The 26,639-nt window shown below is 42.9% G+C and overlaps 1 pseudogene; it reads right to left on the bottom strand.

Annotated features, from left to right (window-relative positions):
* Positions 1-2,134: 2,134 nt before the first annotated feature.
* Positions 2,135-26,639, bottom strand: part of LOC123629768 — a 37,222-nt pseudogene continuing 12,717 nt past the window's right edge.

Raw genomic sequence — 26,639 nt, 5'->3', positions numbered from 1 at the left:
TCATGAACTTAAAACTCGAACCTTCTATAAATGGCTGTGAACTATATCTAGAATTGATTTTTTACCAAAAGACCAAAATGGTTGATTGCATCATGATTTATTTTGTTCAGAATTAAAATGGTTGAGCTCTGAGTGGGTCTTTTAAGACGTGCAGATCTGGTTTCCAGGCGTGAGGGTGTCTGGACTGAGCCAGGACATCTGTGGGTCTCTTTTACCCATCACATTGCTGGACAGTGACTGCACCAACACCAAGCAGACAGACCGACCACCAGGGCAGGCTAAGACTGAACAGAATCTTCCTCTTTTGCACACATCGAAGCCAATTCTAGGGCTTTCCAAAGTTTTTCCTGGATTGAGGCATATGAAATAGCGCCCCATCAGAGATTTCCACGTATCTTTGGGGTGACAAAATGCCACTTTGAAATTATAAAACATCCCAGTGAAAGAATATCTTCTATCTAGCCTTCAAAAGTTAATCATCGTTGTTCTTTCCCTGGCATGAGCAGTCTTAGCAAATGTCTTTGTCACCATTTAAGTACTTCTTCATAGACACAAAATAATTCAGACATGAATGATCCTGAACCTCTTCTTTAATGATTTTTCTCCATAGTAGAAGTTATAACATAGATCTGAAGGTAAATCTGGCAGAACAGACATTTTGAGAATGAAATGTGAAACGGGTTGACAAACCTGGAACGGTGGTGTGATCTATGTAAGTGATTGAAACAGAACTTCACAGCTATTAGAGGAAAGAGTAGGAGCCAAGTGTCGACGTGTCATGATGGGATGAAGAAAGCAGCTTGATTAAAACGCAGTGTCTTTAAAAGCCTGGTGGCTGCCACGCGCGGCTGTCTGGAAACAGCGCTGACGGCCGGCGTCTGCTGCGCTCCCGCTGGGTGTCGGACGCCATGCACACTCTAGGTGCTTTACTGTCTCTCATTCATTCCCACGACGTGCGCTGCAGAAATCGCCAGATGCACGTCAGAGAGGAAGAGGCTGAAGGCAGAGGAGTTACATCGCTTGCCCCAAATTCACACAGCAAACAGAAGGCAGAAACGGCATTTGCCGTCTGACTTCAAACTCTGGACTTGTTCTATTTCACCAGCAAAACTAATTTTTAAGCCTTAAATGAAATGCTGATACCTAAATCAGGCGAAAAAATGCTTCATGGAAAGCAGTTTGAAAGCACTGAATTACTCCATGCAGAAAAGGCTGTACTGGTCATCATCATTATTATTATTATTACTGACAAAAGCCAAAAGGTGGAAACGACCCAAGGTTCCATCAATGGACAAAGTGTATAAATATAATCATATAATGAGATATTATTATTCAACCTTAGAAACGAGCGAGGTTCTTTTTTTTTCTGCTTTATTTCTGAAATCATTTCTTATCTGCTTACATACCAGACTGAGGTCAGTAAAGGCTCACTCACCAGTGTACACAGGAACGGTACGTAGGGCTGGAACCAGGACATGGAGCTGCTGCAGGGTCCGTGGTCAGGGACCCAAGGCTGGTGGGCCTGTTACAAGGGACGTGGGCAGACGGGGCTCCTCCCGGTCCCTTGCCAGTGGGGGTTGGGTGCAGGACCACGGCCAGAGGAGAAGGAGCCAAGTTCACTGGGATGAAGCCACTTTCTGTCCTTGGCCAGGACCGTGTCTGGAACGCCTGTCACTGTGGTGTGGGATGACCTCCTCAAAATGGCGCTCCTTGGTCTTGGGCTTCATGGGAGTTCCACGGCCTCCCTCCTGGATCCCAAAGCTCCCACAAAAGCACTTGTGTCTGTGTACGGCTGCAGATCATTGTTTGTGTCGGGGACACAAAACAGAAACCTCCTGTTCCCCCATCTTGCTGACCAAGAGTGAAGTTCTGACATGTGCTACAACAAGGGTGAACATTAACAACATTACGTTAAGTGAAATAAGCCAGACACACAAGGATATTGGGCAAATGCGTAGATACTGGAACTAGAAGGCTAGAAGTTGCGGGGGTGAGGGTGGGGGGCGGAAATTGGGGAGTTATTGTTTAGTGAGTACAATGTTTCTATTTTGGATAATGAAAAATTCTGGGAATAATGATGACGGTTACACACCATTGTGGATGTAATTAATGACACTGAATTGTACACCTAAAATGGTTAAAATCATAAATTTTATGTTATGCATATTTTACTACAACAATAATAAAAAAAAATGCTTTGCTGAAGATGAGAGAGATTGAAGGAACAATTCAAAGATTTTTGGATAAAATCAGGAACAGTGAAGTGAAGCGAACTGTGGGCTTGCATGTCCAGAAAAGTAAGAGGACAGATGCTGGACAGCTCTGTCATGGGGCTGGGATCCAGCGATTCAGACAAGTCTGGGTGCAGATAACCAAGGTAGAAGGGGGCGGCAAACAGTGCATCTGCCTACCTGGGAAAGAACGTCTGCAAGTTAATCCTGATTAGTGGCTGAACCTGTTCCCGACTCTACTCAAGAACAGGAGACCCGTTACTTTGCTTCCCCGTATGTAAGGGTTGAACTGAGTTTCCAGTACCTCCAAGTCAGATGTGGAGGCCCTAACCCCCAGCACCTCAGAATGTGACTGCATTTGGTGAGAAGGCCTTTCAGGAGGTGACTAAATGAGACTGTCAGGGTGGCCTTGTCCAGCTGACCGGTGAGAGGAGGAAATTCGGACAGATACCAGGGATGAGCACAGAGGAGAGACCAGGTGGAGACACAGTGAGAATGCAGCCACCAGCAAGTCCAGGAGAAAGTTGCTAGAAGAAACCAAATCTGTTGATACCTTAATACCAGACTTGTGGTGCCCAGAACTGTGAGAAAACTGATTTCTGTTCTCTAAGCCACTCAGTCTCAGGTTATTCTGTTACGGCCGTCTTAGAACACTGAAACGCCACGTGAAACTAGTTTCTTCAGATACTCCTGTTCTACGGTAAAGCAGTTTTATAGATTTAACATCTAACCCTTCATATGCTGTGCTGAAGGAGGACACCAGTGGGGAAGTGGAAGGGGAAAACCCTGATAAAAATGTCCTTTGAGGTAACGTGAGCAGCAGGTGCCTAGAAAGGAAGACGTGGACCAACATTTCCCATCACGATAAATTCCCTTTCCAGGAGCTTCACCCACAGAAGTCACCTTCTCAGCCTCCTGTCCTCCTGCCGGTGACTGGATCAGCATCTCGAGGGTCCGGTTAGGTCCAGCCCCCGACCTCATTTACACGTAGGCCTAGAAACGGACACAAACACTGCCCTGGACAAATCACAAGTGGCTTAAATATTTTAATAAACAAATTTTATTACTAAACTGTGAGTATGCACAACAACTAAACAAGAGGAAATGGCACATTTGAGACATAATGACAAAATAGTTTTTTCTTAGCATGGGTTCTTGAATTGATTGGAATCCCATGGTCTTTGGGCAGGTACAGACGCCAGGCCCAGTGATGACTTTATCGTTTGCTGTTTGCTGTGTCTTCTGCCCACGTGAACTGGGTCTCCAGCGTGGCCCAAGCATTGTGCTGGGGATGACAGGGGTGCAGCTTGGGCACCACCATCTCTGTGCTCGTGGAGAGCCAGGGCAGGGCACGGAGAGAGCTTCTCACAGAGCACCGCGGCCCAGCGCACGGCGGCAGGGAGCACCGTGCAAGCACGGAGAGGACAGAGCCGAGCAAGCGGGAGGCTGGGGAAGGGGCTGTCTCAAGGAGAGGGTGCTTGAGCTTCATTGTGAAGGAGAAATTCATTTAGTCATTCAACAAACAAGCATTTACTGCAGACCTACTGTGTGCCAGGTGCTTTTCTGGTGTACATCAGAATCATCTGGAGGGTTTGATTAAACACAGATTGCTGCTTGCTGAGCCAGGAACTCTGCAGTGGGGACTGAGAGCTTGTGTTTCCAGCATGTCTCTAGGTGACGGTGCCACCGGTCCAAGAATTGTGCTTGGAGAACGGCTGCTCTAGACACAGCAGTGGGAAAGGGGGCAGAGACAGCAGCACCGCAGATCAGACTGTGCAGTTCTGCACAAAGCAAAGGCACCGGGACAGGCAGTGGGGTGGGAATGGAATCCAGCCCAGGCTGGACCTGCCAAGCCCTGAGGGCAACACCCACCTAACGGAAGGGCCACCTGTCTGTGTTTTGTCCAACCAAGGGGTCCTGTAAAATTGTCTGCCTCTGGGTGTGTCTTTTTATCATTGATGTGCCTAGAGAGACCACTGTTTTGTAATCTGCACAAAGGCATGGGGTATGCTGGAGGCTGCAAGAGACATGGAAACAGGGTTGCCATGGAATCGGAGATGGCACAAGATGTCCAGAATGAGCAGGTGATGGTAAAGACACGAGGACTCCGCGTGGCCAACCGGGATGACTGTCTGTCGTCTCTTGCGCTCAGGAACCTTCATTCTTCTCTGCAGAGAGATTGTGTGTTAAGCTATTTCACTCACAAGGGAGGGGACTGTCCTTAGCTCACCCTGCCACCATGGCCAGCTCCTCAGCTCACCTGTTCATAAGCCAGGGGATGCTGTCCCATACTAAGTAGACAGTGGAAAAAGGCAAAGATAAAAGACTCAAAGTCCAGGTTAAAGGAAATAACGGTATGGGTAGAAGTTCATGAGTAAATACACAGAGAAGACCACACAGGGACAAGAAGCCTGGTGAAGATGACAAAAGCCATGCGTGCTCGAGATGCGCGCTGGGAGAGTCATGGAAAAAGACTAAAGGAAATTACCAGTGTGCCAAGTCAATACGCAGCAACAGAAAACAGTATTTGCGTGACTGTATTTAGAGCTGATCTGAGAAGACAAAAAAGAAATTTGCTCAAGAAGAAAGCTGATTAGGAGAAGGTCACGGAGTTTTCAGGCAAGATGACAACGTTCTGAACCCGAGATTTAGCTTCACTAATGAAGAAAGGGAAGATCCTACAGATGAAGAGACTTATTTTGAAAATTTTTAGAACAGGCATAGCCTGAGGGTTATTTCCTGGGCACGATACTTTCTGCACACATCTGCGGTGTTTCTGCTGCCGTCCTGCCCTGTGACTGCTCCCCCACCCCTTTCCAACTGGCTTCCTGTTTAAAAGACTATGATTAATGTGTTAAAATGGATTTGGGTGAGAACAAGGAAATATTGAAATTTCAGCATGTCTGTCATAAAGGCCAGGGGCTTAAAAGGTTATTTAAGGTCTTCTGTATCTTATTGATCAGATTTTTAAGTTGTGATTACAACATCGCACAGCAAGGGGCAGATGGTTCAGTGAGTGCTACCTGCTCTGTCAGACTTTCAGCAGCACAAGAGAACTGCCACTCTGTGTCACCCAATTCACAGCAGGTAAAGTCTGCTCTTCTGCTAAGTGACTCTCGGGGCACAATAAAGCCCCAGGAGGGATCGTTAAACTGGGCTGGTGGCCCCCACTCCTCCAGTTTCTGGTTCAAATCTCGTAGTGTGGCCTGAGAGTGTGCATTTCTAGCAAGTTCCTGGCTGATGTTGATGTTCCTGGCCTGGGTACTGCAATTTGAGAACCACTGTTTCTAAAGATGAATAATGTCCTTTCTTAGAATGAGGAAATCAGTGTCTAAATGGAAAAAGTCACAGATTTTGGACAGTTCACTGAGCGCTGTGCCAAGGCTGCCGAGGTACGAGCAACACTTGAGCGGCTGTGTGCACGTCTCACTCTGCTCTGAGAGATGTCACCAGCTCTGCCCAGACCACTTGCCAAAGATTCCACACACAAATGACAGGTGAAATACAGCAGCGTTTCAGAAATTCTACCTCTGTGGAGAGAGTTGATCGCAATGTGAGGCAAGGCTGTTTGGGTCATGCCAAATAAATGAAGGATGTGGAAAAAAAAATAGAATGTTTGTTTTAAATTTTCTATTAAATGATTTAAAAAATTCTCTAAAGGTAAATTTCAGGGCAGATATTTGCTCCAATCATGAATCAGAATGAAATTTGTGCTGCAAATATTTTTTACCATGCCGCTCTGTATTTGAAGAATGCCACCAGTTGGAAACAAGGACAAAGAGAATAGTAGAACGGATGTCCTGGTGATGTCCACAAGCAGGTCTGGGAACCTGTAATGAATCTTTCTCAAATCAAAGGCACCACTGGGATTCAGAAAGCCTCCCCTCACCCATGCATTATTTAAGCAATTGTTTAAGCACTTCTAGATAAAGTGGCTTATTTAGCCCCTGAAAAATCACTCAAGTAACTGGAAACAGAAGCAGCTCTTGTACTCTGCCCTTTCTTCTCTGAGCACTGAACACCTCTCTTCCGTGGATAGTCTTCACCCAACGACATGATCGTCGAGGCAGAGCTCCAGTGGAATAAGCTCAAACTGGTGAAGTTTTCGATATTCATCCGTGAGCGACCAGGCCTGTCATTAGTCTGGATTATCCGTATGGGCCGGTATGTGAACACGTAACCCTCAGTCTGCAAGCTGACTCGGGAGAGCAGGGGGTGGTGGGGTCGGATTTCCAATGGGGTGAGTTTAACACCACGCTGTTGTTCTGAAAAACAGCACTGTTGGTTCTGAAGACGAGAAGTGCAGGCGCTGAATAGGCGTCACAGGAAGGCGTCAGGCTCCTATTAGGGATGCTGTCGGAAGTGGCTGCTGGGGGGGGTGGAGCTCAGTTCCTTTACGAGGAAGGTGGGGACCATTGAGTGAGCACTGAGCTCCTCTCATTAAAAAGGACTTAAGTGGAGACTCCTGGCTGCGAAGGGGAAGCCAGCTGGGGTGAAGGAAGAGGCTTCTGCTAACAAGCCTGGCATGGGGCTTACGCAGAACACCAGCACCATCCACCTCCTTTGTGTTTCCGCACGGACTGCCGTGTGGGAGAGGAGGCCCCGGCGCAGGGTAGCGGGGACATCCCTTTTGAGGGAGCCCTAGACAAGGAGCCAGATGGTAAAATAAAGACGAGCTGACATCAGCGTCATGTAGCCTCGCCCTTCAGTTATGGCTCTGTCATGCCAGGGAAAGCCATCTGTCCCCTTCTAGTCATATGCTGTGCTTTTGTGGCATTGTTATTATCTTGACTGTGCCCATGTAAGTGCGAAAGGCTGAGACTAATGCAGAGCATTAGCCGTGTACACAGAGGAACCGCCGTGAGCCCTCTCCCCAGGCTGCCAGCTGCCAGTGGTGCCATTCTGCACCCTGCCCATGGGTGGAACCAGGTAAGCACAGACCCCAGACGGACCCATCAGGAGAGACTCGCTCTTGTCCACTTTGGTCACGTCGCGTCAGCACCCACTTTGAGCTCAGCACCTTTTTGTCCTTGCTGCTTGTACGTGGGGCTTTCCAAACATGGAGGGTCACCTGGTCCCTGTATTTGTCCCCTACTGGTTGGCCTTCGGGAAGTGTGCTCATCGCACACGAGCCCAAGGCAAACAGCATGTTCAGAACATACAGTCATTATTGCAGGGCTGTTCTCATGAGGAAAGCTTAAGAAAATCACACATAGATGTGACTCTCCCTTCTAGAACCAATGACATCTTGAAAGTGCTGTGGAACCAATGGGACAGGACCTGGAGAGGAAGCTGCAGGACAAGGGTCCTGGGGGCAGAAGGGACACAAGCGGTGGTAGGATTTGCAAAGCCGACCGTTGTCACGTCATGATGTTGTTGCTCTGAAGAGGTTTCCAAACAGACTTATTCACTGCATCAAAGCAAGACAGCTGACTTTTAAAAATCTCTATCATCAACACTAACACTGGCTTTCTGACTCTCCAAACAAGAATTCTTGCCGTGTGTTTGTCGTTTGTAAAGTAGTTTTTCTTCTTACCCTCCATTGGTGCCAGCACGTCAGTGATCTGAAGCCAGGTCATTTACGAGGCCCTAGTGGTTTGGTCTTGGTCTTGCTGGATTGTGTCCAACCACCCAAAGGGTTTCCCCTCTGCTATCATTTGAACTGTGTTTCAACAAAAAACTTATTGTCAAGATTACTTATGTAAATTGTTAAACAGCCTTCAACCTTTTCTTGGTCAATCTTAGGAATTTTATGCATGATTCTATTTTGTGAAAGAAATAAACGGAGTTGTAGCCGTCATGACGTCATTCACTGCCCGGGTGGACGGCTTCTAAGGACTCAGCTGTCATTGCTCATAACGCTCTAGACAGGCCCAAGCACCTGGAAAGGGAAGACCACCGCCGTCACTGCCAGGACCACCAGAACACTGCTGGGGAATGGAGAGGTTTCCGGGTACCAAACTAAAAATAAAGAAGGTCTTCCAATGAGAAGATTCGGAAAGAATGAAAACAAATAATTAAAAAACAAAAACCCCCAAAACCAAGTCTTTACAAAACCTATTGCAAGCGAAATTCCTGTAGTGGGACATATATGGCTTCTGTTTTCATACTTCAAAATCTCACTTAAAGCATGGAGATCTTAACTATTCATTTTTTTTTTTATTTGAGACAGAGTCTCACTCTGTCACCCGGGCTAGAGTGCCATGGCATGAGCCTCGCTCACAGCAACCTCAAACTCCTGGGCTCAAGCGATCCTCCTGCCTCAGCCTCCCGAGTAGCTGGGACTACAGGCATGTGCCACCATGCCCGGCTAATTTTTTCTATATATATTTTAGTTGGCCAGATGATTTCTTTCTATTTTTAGTAGAGACGGGGTCTCGCTCTTGCTCAGGCCGGTCTCGAACTCCTGACCTCGAGCGATCCTCCTGCCTCGGCCTCCCAGAGTGCCAGGATTACAGGCGTGAGCCACCGCGCTAGGCCTTAACTATTCATTTTTAAAGCATTTCTGAAGACACCCTTAAAGAGTTCTGGAAGGAGCGTTACAGCCACCCTGGGAAACCAGTGCAGCCACTGATGCCTGGCCCTGCGTCACCTGGGCCGATGCCACACTGTGCCGAAACACGGCTATTACCTGCAGCTGCTGTTTTTTGCATGCCTTTACTATGTGCCCAATGATTTACATACATTATTAATCTTATGAAAACTCTGTGAAAAAAAGGAAAGAAAAGGTGAAGTAAAATTGCTTAAGATTGTCCGAATATTAAGAGGAAGAACTGAAATCAAACTGGAGTCTGTTCAATTCCAATTCCCACGTGTTTTCTACAACTCTTCACAGTATTTCTTTTTCTTTAAGAAGAGAGAATTGTTTTAACATAGAATATAGTTGTGAATAAGCTTTTTATTTTAAAGGGTCAAATAGGTGCATGATCTATCATAATAGCAAGTTTGGTTTTCCAAACTCCAGTAAAATAACGATGCCTGTCCATGAGATGCGTCCATTCCCCACTGATTTCACTACATCTCACATAGCCTCTCTTCACAGCATTCAGCCACAGAACTTAACTTTTTCTAGATTCCTCGTGGAAGTATTCCTATTTTAAATAAAATCACTTTATGCACTGTCTACATTTATGAAGCTAGTTTTACACTAAAACACACTAATTAGTTTATGAATGTTGGACTAAGGAATTTTCACATCCTGGCAAAGGATTTTAAGTGGTGGCACCTATTGCAACGTATGATATTGTGGTCTAACATCATTAGAAACACATTCCTGACATTTAGAAAAGGAAGAGAGTGTTCTGTCAAGTTTTAAAACTACTGAATGTGTATTACTGAAGGAATACAGTGTGTTTGGAGTTTGCATGGCACATTTTTTGCTGTCTCAATTTATTCAATATTCAGATACGAAAACAAATATAGGTCATGACTTAGACTGCAAAATTGGCCCTCAGTTTTTCATCTCTGATGGAGACCTTCCAAGAGAGTCTACGTTCCAAGCACATTTATTATTGTCTTGCCATTTAGGGTTCCCAGTGTGCAACTTTTAGAAATGCTGGGTCCAGCTCACCACCTTGTGTGAGATGAGGAAATGATGTTTGAGCTGTGGGTCTGGGCACAGAGACAGGTGTGGGGAAGCTAGAATTTCAAACTTTTGGATTGTCATTTGTATAGTATATTTCAAAATAGCTAGAAGGGGAGAATTTTAGGTTTCCCAACACAGAGAGAAAGACAAGTGTTGGAGGTGATGGATATTCCCATCACCGTGATTTGATAATTACACATTGTATACAGGCATCATAATACCACATGGACCCCCAAAATGCGTACAGCTATCATGTACCAGTAAAAAAAAAAGAAGAAAATGTTAAATTTAGGGAACCACAAACATGTGATCAAAAGAATTTTGGGAATGTGAGAAGTTCCATGACCCTGAAAATTGACGGCAATGCTAGAATAAAAACCTCCCATCTGAGAAATCTTTGCAAATTCTCAAACAACTGTGAATGACATCAAGTAGTACAACGGCAAGCAACTTGCAAACCTGATCATGTCTTTTGCTGGAAGTTTTAAAATTCAATTCTACTTGGCGGTGTTTTTGATGGGGAATATGCCTTTAATTTCATTATGTATTACAACAGGTAAATGTACGATGTTAGCTTTGTAACACAGCCAACACTCTGAAATACATCCATTCCGTATAAAGGACACTAAAATTTAGGCCAAAGTTTCAAGTTTGAAATAAGACCTTACACGAGGCTATTTATTATTTGAGCTGTAGATCTCATGACTTTTTTCTCATACATGCCTCTTGTGTTCCACTTTGTCTTTTCAGAAAGCACAGGGACTAAGATGCAGCCTAGCAATAGGCAAACCATTTCAAAAATGCCAAATGATTGCTCAAAATGAAATCACAGACTGAGGCTGACAAGAATAAGCATGGAATACATGTGTATTACTATGGCGAACAACCCAAGCTGATGAAAATGGGCGGATTAGCTGCTCCCAGACTGCTGGAGAGACAGGCTTCCGACTTTTCCTCTCAGCAGCTGGGTCAACATGGAAACTTCACTACCACACAGACGTAGGGAGGCTGCAGGGTTCGTCAATTGAGCACATCAAGGACGCTATTAAGTATCCGGCGTCATCCTTGTGTCCTGCCTGCCTTGCCTTGGTGAGGCCCTGTCATGTTTGCAAAATGACTCTATCTCCAGACCTTACACAGCCTCACACACGGATGTCCAGAGACAAAATAAATAAGCAAAAGGGCTTTCTCTCTCATGCCTCTTTTTAAGAGCTTAGAATCTTTCCCTCAAGGACACCTCATCCGCATTGATGTCCACGCACGTCTTGTAACTTAGAATCAATCGGGTCAGGTGCTTCTTCCCAGCCCAATCCCACACTGGGAAGGAACAGCTGCGCTGCCTTGTGATCGGCTGGGGGTAGCCACTGGGACAAGACTCATCTTCCCTGAGACCTACACCAAATACAGGTTCTAGAGTGAGGAAAGGGGCTCTCAGGAAGAAAACCAAGTGTCTGCTACACAGTGCTGCACCAAACAACAGAAATTAATATCCCCAAAGACCAATGAAGGAAATTTTAGCATGGAAGCTACCTGCTAAAATAGAATGGATGAAAGAGGGACACCTGGCAGGGGATGAAGGAAGGAAGAGCATCGGGAGGGAGGATGCTTCTGTCTCTCCCTTCTGGATCTGGAAGTTTCCTTTCTGACTCCAGATCACCCACAGCAAAGGCGGCTTAGCATATAGTTAGTGTCATGACTTGAATTCTGTCTCCTCAGAAGACATATTTATGGGCTGGGTGAGGTAGCTCACACCTGTAATCCTAGCACTCTGGGAGGCTGAGGTGGGTGGATCGTTTGAGCTCAGGAGTTCGAGACCAGCCTGAGCAAGAGCGAGACCCCATCTCTACTAAAAATAGAAACAAATTATCTGGCCAACTAAAAATATATATAGAAAAAATTAGCCGGGCATGGTGGCGCATGCCTGTAGTCCCAGCTATTTGGGAGGCTGAGGCAGGAGGATCGCTTGAGCCCAGGAGTTTGAGGTTGCTGTGAGCTAGGCTGATGCCACGGCACTCACTCTAGCCTGGGCAACAGAGTGAGACTCTGTCTCTAAAAAAAAAAAAAAAAAAAAAAGATATATTTATGTCCTCAACCCTGGAACTTGTGAATATGACCTTTCTTTGAAATATGACTGCAACGTGATCCTGTAATTGGGTTAAAAAGTGGTCACGTTGGATTAGGGTGGACTGTTGTACGACACTAACTGGAAGAGGAAATGGGGACACAGACACAGAGGGAAGCTGGCCTGGGAGGAAGGAGGCGCAGCTCGGAGGGGCTGCCTGAAGCTGTGAGAGGCCAGGAAAGACCCTCCCTTGGGGGTCCAGAGGGAGGCCGACCCAGCCCACGCCTTGACTTCGGACTTCTGGCCTCCAAAGCTGTGAAGAAAAAGTTTCTGCTGTTTTAAGCCACCCGGTTTGTGGTACTTTGCTACGGCAGTCCTAGGAAATGAATTCAGTCAGGATTCAGTTAATTAGTGATTATTAGACATTAGTATAGGCCAGCTATAATATTTAGGCTTTGATCTTCTATATTGTAAAGAAAGAACTATGTTTGCTCACAGCACAATCTCACAAGCCTACATTTCATGCCTTTCCAACCATGCAAGAATCGAGCTCGAGCTCATTAGACCAAGTTCAACTCTGCACCACATGAAAAATTTGGAATGGACAGAAGTGGCTGGCATGCAATGCAATCAGAAAACTTAGCCTGCGGACATTTCAGAAAGGAGGAAACAAACAACATGTTTTCAAGGTTATACTAACTCTACTATGCCATCATTGTTCTGGAGGCATAGAAATCATTTTGCATCTTATTCTGATAACAGATGAGACAAGATCAAAATGTTCTTTTGTAAATGCTTCTAAACAGAAACTGTAACTCATTAACATCTGTGGACTTCCATGTATGAAAAACATCATTATTTAATGCCATGAAGATAGAAAGCCAAGTCTCAAATGACTTGAAAACCTTCACTTAAAATCTTCAGTTTTTGAAAGAAAAGTTGATTTTCAATGTGTCTCCAGAGCATTGTACAATAGCCTCCGACAGTAATGGAGCAAGGTGAAAATCCGCTGACGGGAAGACTGGGGTGGCACTCAGCACCTACAGCCCCTGGCCAGGGGGCCTTCACTGGTCCCCATGCTTTAGGGGATCCGCTCTGGCCCCCCCAGCCACATCCCCCCTCACAGCGAGACTATCCATCCCTCCAGAACAAGCTCCTGGCACCCAAACGCAGACCCCCAAAGTCACTGCCCAAGTGACCTTGGGCCCACTCCCAGGATGCAGGCTGTCCTCTTCGCAGGCCTGAAGGCTGACTAAGGGGTGCTATGTGTAGGGTAGTGGGGGGCAAGTGGACAGAGTTGGGATGTGCCAGCTGGGCTGTCCCCATGTCCACGCTCAAGGGTCCTCACAGTCGGAAAGTGGTGGGTCCCAGGCGGCCAACACTCAGGGCTCCCTGTGCCACCATGTGCCGGCCCTGGGTGGTTTTGAATCTGAGCTTTCTAAGTTGTACTCGGGTAGGAGGAAGATAGACTATGTGAGTTTCTGAGATTGATTCATTAATTTGCGTAACTCCATATATATAAAAATACTACATAACACACAGTTCCCCATTTATTCTTGTGCGAGGCCTCAGAAATGTCAGAGGAGAATCCAGTGGTATTATTGAAATGTAATCACCTGCCATGCCTTTTATTAATCGAATGAAGCTACTTCTCTGTAAACATTTAATAGAGCTACTACTTCAGGTTGAGCTGTCGTAAGATGAAGATACTAGGATCAAAATATAATGTGATACATTTATTGTGGGTCAGAAAAGTAATTTTTCAGGAGTTGCAGGAAATTAGTCAAAACAGAACTGGATGATCTATAACGCACAATATACTGGTCAATATTAAATATCCTCATTTCTAAAAGGTTCATTTCTTATAAATATGAGTAAAATATAAGCATTTACTAAAGGAATAAAATAGGAATTTTAAGAAATAATTTTTGCTTATAGATTATCAGAGATATAGTTTTATTTTTCTACTCATTTTTCTTTCCATCGCTTGAACTTTCATATTTTCAGCCCAAAATATGGCATATTGACTAGTATATTCCTGAATATATCAGTCATATAGTAAAACAATGTCTTCCATCATAACAAAAATGTCTGTACAATCAAAAGATTTTTAAACCTATAATTCCCTAATGATCAAGACCACAAAATTATTGTATAATTCTGAGCAATTTAGTTAAACCTACAGACCTGTGAACTAAAATAAAATCTTAAGGCTCACCCCCCATGGGCTGACTGAATGGACCCCCTCTTGGCCAAGGGAATATCCTAAAACTAAACTGTCTGCCAGGAGGAGGGGGGTCAGACAGGCCTTATCACGCCCCCTTCCTTCTTGGGGACATCTTTGTAACCCACTAACAGGCCTAAGGGGATGCAAGACAGACCTGCAGGTCCTCAGTTTACACAACAAATGTAAGTCCTGTGGCTTCTCTCTGATTAACACCTCCTTATCTTAAAACACTCCAAGCCTTTAGACAAAGCTTCATGTCTTTAGCCAATTACAAGTCAAAGAATTTTTAAACCCATCTGTAAGCCCCACCCCTTCCAATGTAGCCTCCCACGTATTGATTTATAACTTTACCTGTAACCCCTGTCTCCCTGAAATGTGTAAAACCAAACTGTAACCCAGCTACAGCGAGTCCACTTGCTCAAGGCTTCTTGGCTTTGAGCCTCAAATTTGGCTCAGAATAAATCTCTTTAAAATTATTTTACAGAGTTTGGCTTTTTTTCTACTGACAACCAAAAAGAGCTTTCCAATTAAATGAACCAAAAAACAAGAATCACTACTGACATTATATGCTGGCACGTGAATCATTTGTGACAAGGGTGATTTCAGAGCTCTTGCCGAGTCAGGTGACCTGGCTTCAGCTGTGACATACACCACTGGCTGTGGAGCCAGAAGGAGCCATGGCAAACCCACACAGGCAGATTTCTGAGCCAAGAATTCCTTTCGTGGCCCCCCAGCCATGGTCAGCCCTCTCCCTGGTGCAGACAAGCCTCTGCGAGCTGCCGAGCTGTGCTGGAGTGAAGAAGGACAGGTTTCCAACGGCAACACGCCCCTGTCAGGTCCCACCAGGCCTGCCCATGCACACATTAGTTCACAACATACTAACTGCACTCTTACTGTCACACAGGACTGCGTCCTTTACCTGTGAGATTCTACGTGTCAGATGAGCAGCACAGGTAATATATGCTGTGGTTCACAGCAAGGTGAAATTATTGAGGGTTAAACACTAGTCATATTATTATCCAAATTGGAGCCCCATTCTCATCTTTGTAATGTTAGAAAATTTCAACATAGTGGAGGGGCAGCTTTTCAAAGGCACTACAGGGTTTGCTTCAAAGCTTAGGTCTTAGAATCCTGCATATCAGAGATTCTAATCCCAGTGCTACCGTTTACCATGGGATTTAGATATATTACTTAAACTCTCCAAGCCTCAGTTTCCTCATGTGTAAAACAGTTTAAAATAAAACCTATTTTATAGCATCCTTGTGAAGATTAAAATAGTAATATTTTTAAAAATACTTAGGTGGGTACGCACCGAGGTTTATTCTTTACTGTAGTTTTACATCTGTAGACACACTGTATATGTATACGTCACAAAACGAATTATATTTTTCCTAAGTAGACAAAATCAGCAGGTCTCATACACTGACTACGAAATTTCATTTTTGCATGTTCTATTTAGTTTCTGAATGTCACCACAATTCATCTCTATTTTACATAATTATTAGCATAGTGATATATAAATGGACTTATGATATTACTGAATTCTCTACTGAGTAATTTCTGAGTAATTCTCTATTGAGTATTTTCTAGTGATTAAACTCCAACTCAAGGAGAAAATATCTTTAATATTCATTCCAGACCAATATAAAATGAAAATTATAATTGGGTAGCAACTCAGCTATTATACAGCAATGGATTTCAAAAGCACAGATGTTATGCAACAACCATTCTGGAAAATACACCTTTCTAACGAAAGCTCTCCATTACAGCTGGAGCCCAAGAACTTCATTAAAACCACTAGTTATATCTGTAGTAGAAAGCAAAGAAAAACAGTAAGTCCTATAGTTTTCTGATAAATACCTACCTGGACATTTTATTATAGAGTTCTCACATTTTATATTTCTTCTCTGTGATGTTACCATAAGCTATGGCCTTTAACACTCCCAGTGCTGTGTACAGCTGTCCAGGTTGTATACTGCACAACTCTGAGAGCGTCCATTCACATAGACTACCATGACAAACCCAGCAGCTCTCTGAAGTTCACAACTCGAACTGTGGTATCCCTGGTTCCCTACTTTCACTCCACAATGGACTCCCTGTATTAAAAACTAGAATTCTATGATCTCAGCTCTGAACTAAATGGCCTGAAATTAGAATAGATCTTCAGCTTCTTTAGATAGATTGAAATTTTTGGAAATTAACAAGTCAGAGTCACAGTTGTGTGTCATGAGACTTCAAACATGTGGCAGACATTAAGGACTTTGGATTATATGCGATGAGAATAAAAGTGGGATTATGATTATATCTCAGTTTATACAGCTTCCTTCTAGGGGGCCATGTGAGACCATAGAAAGCATAGTGGTAGAAAGTATAGCAGATTCTATAAAAAAGAAGGAGAATGGTAAACTAAAGAAAAGTAAGATTACAAAGTACTCTTAGATATGAGTACTTGACAGGCGACTTGTGGTTTTTCCCAGCACACTACGAGGTGGCTGTTGTGGGCAACCCCGGCCTACATGAGCAGCTCTGCCATGGAGTCTGACATTTAGCCAGAAAGGAACACAGTTCTGAGCCTTCGGCTGCCTCTGTCTGTCTGCCAGTGACATTTAAACCTGGAATAGATGAGCACTTGTCCTTTGTAGTACAATCGCAGAGCTTTGCTGCTGTTACATACAGATATGCGGAAAGTTTTCATTTCTAGCCCCAGATGGAATTCTGGCTCTGAGACTGGAACAGGACCAGAAGCCAGAATGGAGATTCATGCATTTCTGCAGCTGCACATTTTCTTTGTTTTTAGGAGTTTAATTTAACCCCAGGTACATCAAATTAAAGTTGTGTGGGCAACACGACTTTATAGTAAGTCTTGCCCGAGCACAAATGAATACATGTTGAGTCAACATCCCACCAGAAAGTCAACATGAAAGACTGAGCAGTGCAGCTGTGCTCTCACCGTTGGCCTTGTGCTGTGCGTCTGGCGGAAGCCGGTCCGGAGCATACCACGGGCAGTCTGGCTGCGTGGAACAATAAAACATTATTATAGCAATATGGACTTCAAACAAAGTGCAGCGGCAAGTCACAAAGCGTCATTATGTTATGTGGCTTTTATTAAGCAGACAACACAGAAGTAATTTCTTCCCAAATCTGTCGCCAAGCTCCTTCATCCTGCTCACCTCCCTCATCACTGCCACCATCTCTCCCCACCCCTCTGAAATCCACTCTGGCCAGAATTTCTCCTACTCTGCGGCTGTGATACGTTTTCTTTCTTTCTTTCTTTTTTTGAAACAGATGTGTTTTGGATATCTGCAGAAGTATAAACACTTGTGTAAAACTGACCTTAGCCCATACATAAAACAAAGCAACTTACCATCGACACATACTTTTTTAAAAACCCTCACACTGGAGGCAATGAGGAGGCCAGGAAAAAAAATGCAAGTTTAATATATGTTTTCTATTTTCTTCAAGGAAGAAACCTAAGCTGTTAGACGGGGACGGGGCACGCAGAGGTTCAGGATGGCGACGCAGGGCTCACCCTTCCCTCTGCACGGTTCTCCAGCAGAACCTACTCTCCAAATTGCTGCACCAGGCTAGTCTAGAAAGACCAGATTTTTCTCGTGGGATTTTCTCTTAGGTTTATACTAGTTAAGAACAGCTAGATATTGAATGTCAGGGAGCATGTCAAACAAATTGCATTGAATAAACAATAAGCTATAGACCTGAACTATTAAGATAGCTCCAAGGCCAGCATCTTTGTATTTAACTCCTTGGAACGGAGCAAGCTCAGCTTTACCTGGCCACAAAGTAGGCCTGCCTTCTGCTCCGAATGCCCACCCCAGCCTCCTACTTCCGCACAAGACACAGACAATATACATCTTTTGTGCCATTATTCAATTATCTCCTAAAAATAACTTGAGGAAAATTTCTCTAACGTGAGCCACTAGAGAGCACTGATAGGGCTGCCCGGCCACTAACAGTAGCCTACAAAGTTCGATGACCTGACACAACACTGGGAACGCCGCCTGTCTCAGAGCCGGGACAGTGTGACCTCACCCTGCCCCACTCAGGCACCTGGGCTCCTGGCTCCTTTGGCTCATGAAAAAGCTAAAAGGGGAAATGAGATCACCTCTGCTTTTTATCTTCTCATCTATTTTTAGACGTCTCCAGTAACACACAGGGTAAGTGATGTGAGCCTCAGTTTTATAGCTCAGAAGAGTCACCAAAAGGTGAATATGCCATCATGTCACCAGCATCGTTGCCTGTGACTGAATTCAGGCTTAGCTATTAGCAAGAAACATGGAATATTCTTTTGAAATTAACTCTGAGGATTTTGCTGTAAATTCTGCCATTATGTAAGATTTTTTAAAAAACTGAATACAGCTTGAAACTGTAGGCCATTACGCATGGCCTGGAGTCCTGTTTTCAAACGTGGATCTGTGTTGGTGCTAAGTTTGTGTGGTCTTGATGGCCTCGCCCCTTCCAGGTGACAGGAAAGTCTAATGAGAAGGTGAAGTCCTTTCTTCCTTCTGTAAATGAAGAGTTGACAAAAATGCCATTTCTACTCCTAAACTTGAATGACTTACTGGTTTTATTGTTAATCTTTTATAAAAATCTCTCTCCAATTCCCCAACCTGTAGAAGCTAACTCCTAAATAGATTTCTCTTTATGTTTCCCACAATCTTAGTCTACTCCTACATTCTTGGAAAAAAAAAATTTTAAGGAATAATAGCTGTGTTTGAAGATTCCCAGAAATGTTTCTAGTAAAGACTGAAAAGAGGAAATGAGAAAGGAAGAGGTAAAGAAACAGGTAAAGAAAAGAGGAAATGAGAAAGGAAGAGGGAACAGCACTAGCAACGGGTAACATGAAAACCCAATTCTCGGCAGTGTGCTGTGTCACACCAGGGCCAAATCAGAGATGCTCATTAAATCCTGACATGCTCATGCCACCCAGAGAGTCGTCATATCCTCCCTTGAGACACGGGCTTTGAGTCACACTCAAGTACCAAAGTATGGGAGGTTTCAGGCAACCAAGAGAATCAGGCGGTCTGTATGTGCCTTGCCAGGAAAATTCCAGTTAAAATCTCAAATTTTTTGCATCATTGGAAACACCATTAATAAAAACTAAGGAATGTGGGGTGAACTGTCCGAGCAAATCCAAAATCTAGAAAAATGTGTAACTCTTTTCCTGGATAAAGTTTCTGTCTACATAGGCAAAATGGAGAGCAGACGCAGAATTCAGACTGTGGGGAGAGGAGGGGGCGGATACTGCCACTGAGAAGGAAAGGAAGGGCACTTCGGGTTTGACTTATTCAGGTTGACTGTCCAAATCAATTCCACTCACAAATAATTGCTCAACTGTTCGCTTCATTCTGCCTGGGCAGACACAGCCGTGGAGAACAGTTTAAGTGGGTCACTTTTTTTTGGATCCTTTAAGAAAATCCTTTCAATTGAAAAATGTCAAAAGCTATTTTGCACACAGGCAGCCATATCCATAGTTGTTCAATTTACGTTTATAACTAAAAGAAGCATCTCATTTTTTGTTTGCCCATATTTACTTTGCTTTTCTTTACACATAAAAACATCCTTTGAGTAGAGTCGGGCATGCCAATTGAAAATGACCCATATGAAATGTTACATGTTTGTTCAGGAAATCATACCTCAGTTTGAGACCTTTCAGTTAATTTATTCATATCTATGTGTCCTGTGGATTCAGTGTCTCAAAGATAATTATATTGTACACCGACCACCGGAACAGTACAAATTAGGGGATGAGAGAAAATAGAAGCTCTTTCTACAGATAGTAGTATTACATGCCAAAACTCCAGAGATGCACATAATTTTTACCTAAAGAGAACACTAAGCATTTATTTGCCACAATGAAAGCTCTTACTTACTGGGTGCTCCTGTGGATTCTGCACAGCCGCAGGGCCTGCTGGTCCCCAGGGATCCCGCAGGTGGAAAACCAAGCCGCAGTGACAGGTTGGCAAACACATCTGGGGAGAACAAGGCTGTCGGTTCATGGGCAGTGGGTGAAACTGGGGAGTTACACTGACACGTGCTCTACACAACAAGCTTGGGTTTCAATCTTGAGGTGCCCAATCTGGAATAATTCTAACTCAAAATAGTAAATATGTCAGTATAGATTCAGGACCAATACAGACGAGACTCCAAGGCCAAATTTTATCTAAGGTGAAACTATAGTCACTTCTTCATTTTGAAGAAATTAGAAACACTTGAAAAGTATACAGAGTTAACTTTTTTGTTTCTGAGTTATCGTCATAGAGGGTCCTCACTGAAGAAAAACCATCCACTGAGGCATAAAGTAAGTTTTCTTAGATTGCAGTCAGAGACAACTCAAGTCCAGAAAGGAAATTAGGAATTAAGAGAAACAATATTCATTCTTTAAGGCCACTAGAGAACCCACAGGATAGAATGCTTCAGTGATCAAGACATTTTCTTGAAAGAGGCAAAATCTTTGCTATGGTTTTCCACTGTAAATTGTGTGAGCAACTGCAAGAAATACCAAGGAAATATATTTCCCAGATGTTTGTGGGTGTACAAAGAATCTCCATCTGAGTGAACACACACTAAGGCTTGTGCCACTGGAAACATGCTCCAGAAAGCGCGTGTTCTGCCCGAGTGTGACGGCTGAAAGTCTTTGGTAGTTCCCAAGCGTGGTCCACCCACTGACGGTTCAGTCGGTAATGAAAGGCACAGGCTGCTCTGGGCCACCTGCAGCAGCGCACGCCTTTAACCGGGACCACGAGAAACGCTGTACATGGGAATAAACGTGTGAGTGACTTGCAGTTGCCACCTCAACTGTGACAAGAGGGCTTAGGTAAGGACCAACATACCTGTTTTAATTGCTTTTCCAGTTTTTCTTTCTCCATCTGACAAGCTTTTGTCTATGGACAAAACAAAGGCATTTGCTTATCAAGAAGAGTTCAAGTCATTGGTTCCAAACGCACTCCTGACCCAGCTGTCAGCGACAGACTCAGAGACCTGAGCGCTGAGGCGCTGGCAGCAGGAACGCCAACAAAAACAGTCACATTCTGGTTTTTCCAATCACACACTGATCCTATCTTGAAATTCCCAAATGAAGTGTGGAAAGCTGGATAGCTTTAAATCCTATTCCAACTTTTTGAGGCTATTGTAATTCTGAGTTTTAAGCTGATCTATTTAGATATAGATACAGAAACGGCTTCCACTGCTGACTGAATGAAGCTGGAATTGGTCATTCTGACATTCAAAAGCCCCCACAATAAATGTTAGATGCTGTACATGCACTTAACACAGGCCAGACACTGATCTAAATCCTTCACATACAATAACTTATTGAATCCTCTTAATGCCCCCAGGTGATACTTAATATTATCTCCATTTTGGAGATGAGGACATCCACACATGAGATGTTGAGTAACTTATTCAAAGTCACACCGACTTCTCCCAGCCACATCTAGCACAGTCACCTGCCCTGGGGTCCCTCCACATCTGACACACCTAGAGGAAGCCCCTTTTTCTCTGAGTGTTTATTAATTCCACCCTTATCCCTATACCCCATTTTCCGCATCCCTAAAAGGCATGGCCAAATGTCTCCTCCTGGGCGATATCTTTCCAAGTTGCGCTCTTCAGAATTATTCCCTCCTCCCTTGGTCTTCCCACGTGGAGTCGTGTGTTTACTATGAGGCTTTGTCCAATATGTGCTATGTATAGTCAATTCTTGCTCCTGGCAGTAGTTATGTTCCATAAAGTCATAACAAATACCGGGTTAGTGAATTCTGAACCATTGTTCCTAGAAGAAATGCAGGCTTCAGTTCCTGCAGGCCTCTGGTCACAGTATTTTTGTCAACTAATTGATACATAACTTTGTTTTATGTGTTGCTGTTTTATGTGTTTATGTTTTATATATTGCTGATTCATTAACACAGAACTCATGGTCAATTGCACTACAACTTACGCCTGCATGAAGTTTACCTAACACACGTGTTCTCGGTAAAGGCATGTCACAGCCTTCATGCGCTTAGGAACACTGACAGTACTTCGGCACTACGCTTCGTGGCCATTGTAAACAATGAAATTACCAACAAAAAGCACAAAGCTGTGAAACACATGGCACTAAATGGATCACAAGAAAGAAACTTTCTACAGTGTGAGAACTGAAACAGGAAGGCAGCAGCACCGTGTTCAACCTCAGCCAGGAATGTGCATGTCAGGTGACTCTGCCACTGCCTGCTCAGGCATGTGAATGCACCAGGAGAGCACTGCAGGGGCTGATCTGGGGAACACACACACGTCAGTGCACAGGCAAATTCACATATACGGAATCTGGTTGCTCAGGTGTGCGAATGTGCCAGGAGAGCACTGCAGGGGCTGATCTGGGGAACACACACACGTCAGTGCACAGGCAAATTCACATATACGGAATCTGGTTGCTCAGGTGTGCGAATGTGCCAGGAGAGCACTGCAGGGGCCGATCTGGGGGAACACACGTCAGTGCGCAGGCAAATTCACATATACGGAATCTGCGATGCTCAGAACAGACTGTGTATGTCTCTCTAATTATATCGTGAGTTCTTTAATAACAAGAACTGGTATTTTATTCCTTTACAGTACAAAGCAGAATGCCTTGCAGAAAAAAAGCACAGGAATTAGAATACAAGGAACTGAAAGTAGCATGTTCATATAACTAAATGAAACTATTAAACATGCACCCTTCTAACAGACTAAAATAATTTATGAAATACCTTTGAGTCATGACTTCAGCTCGGTGTTTTTATAAAGGCTTTTTCCCCCTACTTAACCCTGAGAACAACTCTGTGAAGTCATGAAGCAGGCATCGTTATCCCTATTTTACAGGTGAGGATACTCAGAGAGGTTAGGTAACTTATTTTTTAAAGAGAGAGGTTTTAGAGTTATAAGAAACATTTTAGAGCTCATCTAGTCCAACTCTGTCATCCGACAGATGAAGAAAGGGAGTCACTGCAGGTTGAATAACCTGCTCAAGGTCACACCAACTGAGCACTAGAGTGGCAGGACCACCAGGTCTTTCCCCCCAAATTTCTCCGACTCCTGAGTACTTAAGCAGGTCTCACTTCACCACGTTGCTATCTTACCATTGTTGCTGCCTTAAAAACATCCCCGGTGACAGAATGAATCGGTTCTGGTGTGTCAGCAACTAGTTCCAGAATGATTTGACCTAAACATTCCTTTAAAAGTCCACTCGGACAATAAATAATATGTTATTCAACTAAGGTAACCCCAGTCCTTTTTATTATATCATAGCATTTAACCTGCTGTAAATACACTTAACAAAGATCATCAAACCATCTACTATATTTCTTTGTGAGTTCTAACATCCTTTTTCCAAAGTGAAGGACACTTTTGAAAAATAAATGATTGGGCTATCATTATTTTAAAGGAAAATTTTAATAGTTTTAAGATATCATTTACATATCATTAAGATTGTCCCTTAGTTTATAAGCACAATTATACCATACTGTGTCTAGACAATACATTTATTTTGTTGATAACTATCAAAAATTACAGATGGCACAGGAAATGACTTGTGGATTATAGCATATAACATGGCATGGATGAACAGATGTTCCTGGGCTGGATAAAAGTTCTGTAATGGCAAGGACATTGCCAGTCTTAGACATCAATTCATCACCAATCTGAACTTATTTATAGAAGAATGGATAAAACTCAAATATAGTAGGAAGTGAAACTATTTATACAGTGACAAAAGAAATTAAGGAAGCTCTGCATGTAAGAAATAAAGCTAAAAGAGAGATTTCTTAACCTAGAGTAACCAGAATATTTTCTTACCCACTGTTTATAAATTATGTATTAGGTTGCATAAATTATTTTCAGAAAATTATTTTATTATATTTTACTATTTTATTCCTCTAATTTCTTAGAGAGAAAATTGTTCTCTTGAAAATTTTTTCCATGTAGAATTAGAAATTTCAAATTAATCCTTCAATAAAAATCAGAAAAGAAATTAAGTTTGATTCACAATCTACTTTGTATTTGGAGGAGGAAGGGGATGACTAAGAGTTTAAAATGTCTTGTAAGACTAAGAATCTTAAAGCTAAGAGCTGCCATAGAAGGTACCACAACGATCTCTTATTTATTCAAAAGCATTGCAAGATTTTGCAAATCAAAAATGTTGCGTTTCGGCCGGGCACGGTGGCTCACGCCTGTAATCCTAGCACTCTGGGAGGCCGAGGCGGGTGGATCACTCGAAGTCAGGAGTTTGAGACCAGCCTGAGCGAGACCCTGTCTCTACTAAAAATAGAAATAAATTATCTAGACAACTAAAAATCTATATAGAAAAAATTATCCAGGCATGGTGGTGCATGCCTGTAGTCCCAGCTACTCGGGAGGCTGAGGCAGGAGGATGTTTAAGCCCAGAGTTTGAGGTTGCTGTGAGTGAGGCTGACGCCACGGCACTCACTCTAGCCCAGGCAACAAAGTGAGACTCAGTCTCAAAAAAAAAAAAAAAAAAAAAATGTTGCGTTTCATTTTATTTTTTTAAGCCAAATTGTGTTAGCTACATTTTTCTTCATTAACATCAGTATTTACCCATCATGGCAACTTCCTGAGTCTACTTTAATATATCCTATTACACTTAATTTTAGCGTGCTTACATTTAATATATTCTATTTTAATAAACTGGTAACCATTATCTGGCTTCCTTGATAGTGCTCCAGTTACATTAAATCTGGAAACCCACGGAACAAAATCCTCAGTTTCACATGTAAATGGCCTTTAGAAATATGTATGTTTTTGGCAGACAGGAGCACTCTCACATAGCTCTTCAAAGAAAATGACAAGAATTTAGAAACCACTTCACTCTATTTGAGTACTAGGTCGTTCAACTCCCATTCCACCAAGATAAATATTATGAGAAAAAGATCAAAAGAACTGTATTTTATAAAAGACTTTGGAATCCAATTTCTTGGGTAATACTTTACTATACTTTAGTTAAAAAAAATTTCCAGTCATTTTCATCTCCTCACAAGATTGTTTAAGAATGATTTCATTGCAGGTGCTCATCTCTCCAGAAAATCCAGTGTCAACTAACAGAAGTCAAAAAGTCTTCTTTTTTTTTTTTAAAGAAAAAAAATAAAATAAAATACACATATTCTGGCAAAGAGTATTTTGTTTTGATTTGTACCTGAGAATTGAGCCTGTTCAGCTGGGACTGGGAAGTCTGATTAATCTGCTGTAGCTCCTCTTTCTCTTGATTAAGTCTTTCTCGATCCGATCATTCTTTTTTGAAGTCTTCTTCATATATTTGCACCTAAGAAACATTAACTTGTGGTTATAAAAGCTTCCTTTACTCTTAAGCCATTTAAAAGATTTCAGAAAAGGTGTTTTCTGGGCCTTTGCAATCTGAGATGTTCCTATGCTCTCTTCATGAATATTTCTTCATGGTATGATGGAGAAATACACAGGACTATTTAATTTTATCTTTCGCTTTGTTTACAGTGGCAACTCTCAACAATTCCTGCATCAGGAATTCAGAAGGAAAGTAACAATATGTATGTTTTGAAACAATTCCTCTCTGCTGCACACTCTCCACTGTGGTGATGAACCCTCTGGACCAGTCATCTGGCACCAACACAAGGGCTCCGATGCATGACACTGCTTGAAGTTCTAAATGACAGTTTACTGACAAGAGCTGTGAAGGGAAGTCACAGAATACTGACATGCTAAAGCGCCCAAGTATAAAGTATAGGTTGAGTGCAAAATAGAAATGAAAGCCTGATGTGTGTGGAAAAGTAAGGCGTTCACAAATTTTGCCCTTTATAAGTAATATTTTAGTGGAACACCTCTTGAGAGGTACTTCAAATATTCCAGAAGGTGATCAATCTAAAAAGAAAAATAGATTTAATTATTGTTGTTGCTTTTAATGGGCATAGTGTTGACTGGTGGCTTGTAGACTAGCATGTGAAGTTATGAAAACAAAGGAAACTCAGCTAATGAGGCAAAAAAATTCCTCTTAGACCATGACTTAAATTACTTACATTGGAACACAGTAGCTAGATTTTTGTCTATAAACACTAATGCACGTTGTACCTTCATCACCAACAGTGCAATAAATTTTAACTAAGGGTTTTTCAATTTTAAGTCAACAATAATAGAACAAAATAGGCAAGACAAAAAATTAAACACTTTCGATAGCTCTAGATGCAGATGTACATATTCCATTTTTAAGGCTTTATTTACCAGAAGCATTGCAAAGAAGCTATATACAGCCAAGCTGGCATTTTTATTTTTATTTTTATTTTCTTGGTTGAGAACTGAGGTGCAATTCCAGAGACAGTTTAACGCTCTGTAAACAATTACCAGAAGCCTTTTACATGGGACCAGGCCATCTGATTAGAGTGGAACACCCTGGCAATGTCATCAGTTCAGCCAGGTAGAGGCAAAGACTCTAATTCAATTTCTTTGTGTATTTAAGCCCTTTAGTGTTTCACGTGGCACTTGGTGATGTGGTGATTGTGGGTGCCCAGTTAGAAATGTGCAGTT

This window comes from Lemur catta, unplaced genomic scaffold (genome assembly GCF_020740605.2).
Source record: "Lemur catta isolate mLemCat1 unplaced genomic scaffold, mLemCat1.pri scaffold_41_ctg1, whole genome shotgun sequence".
NCBI classification, from domain to species: Eukaryota; Metazoa; Chordata; class Mammalia; order Primates; family Lemuridae; genus Lemur; species Lemur catta.
Note: the sequence above shows the minus strand (reverse complement) of the source record. Positions and strands in the feature narration are given on the sequence as shown.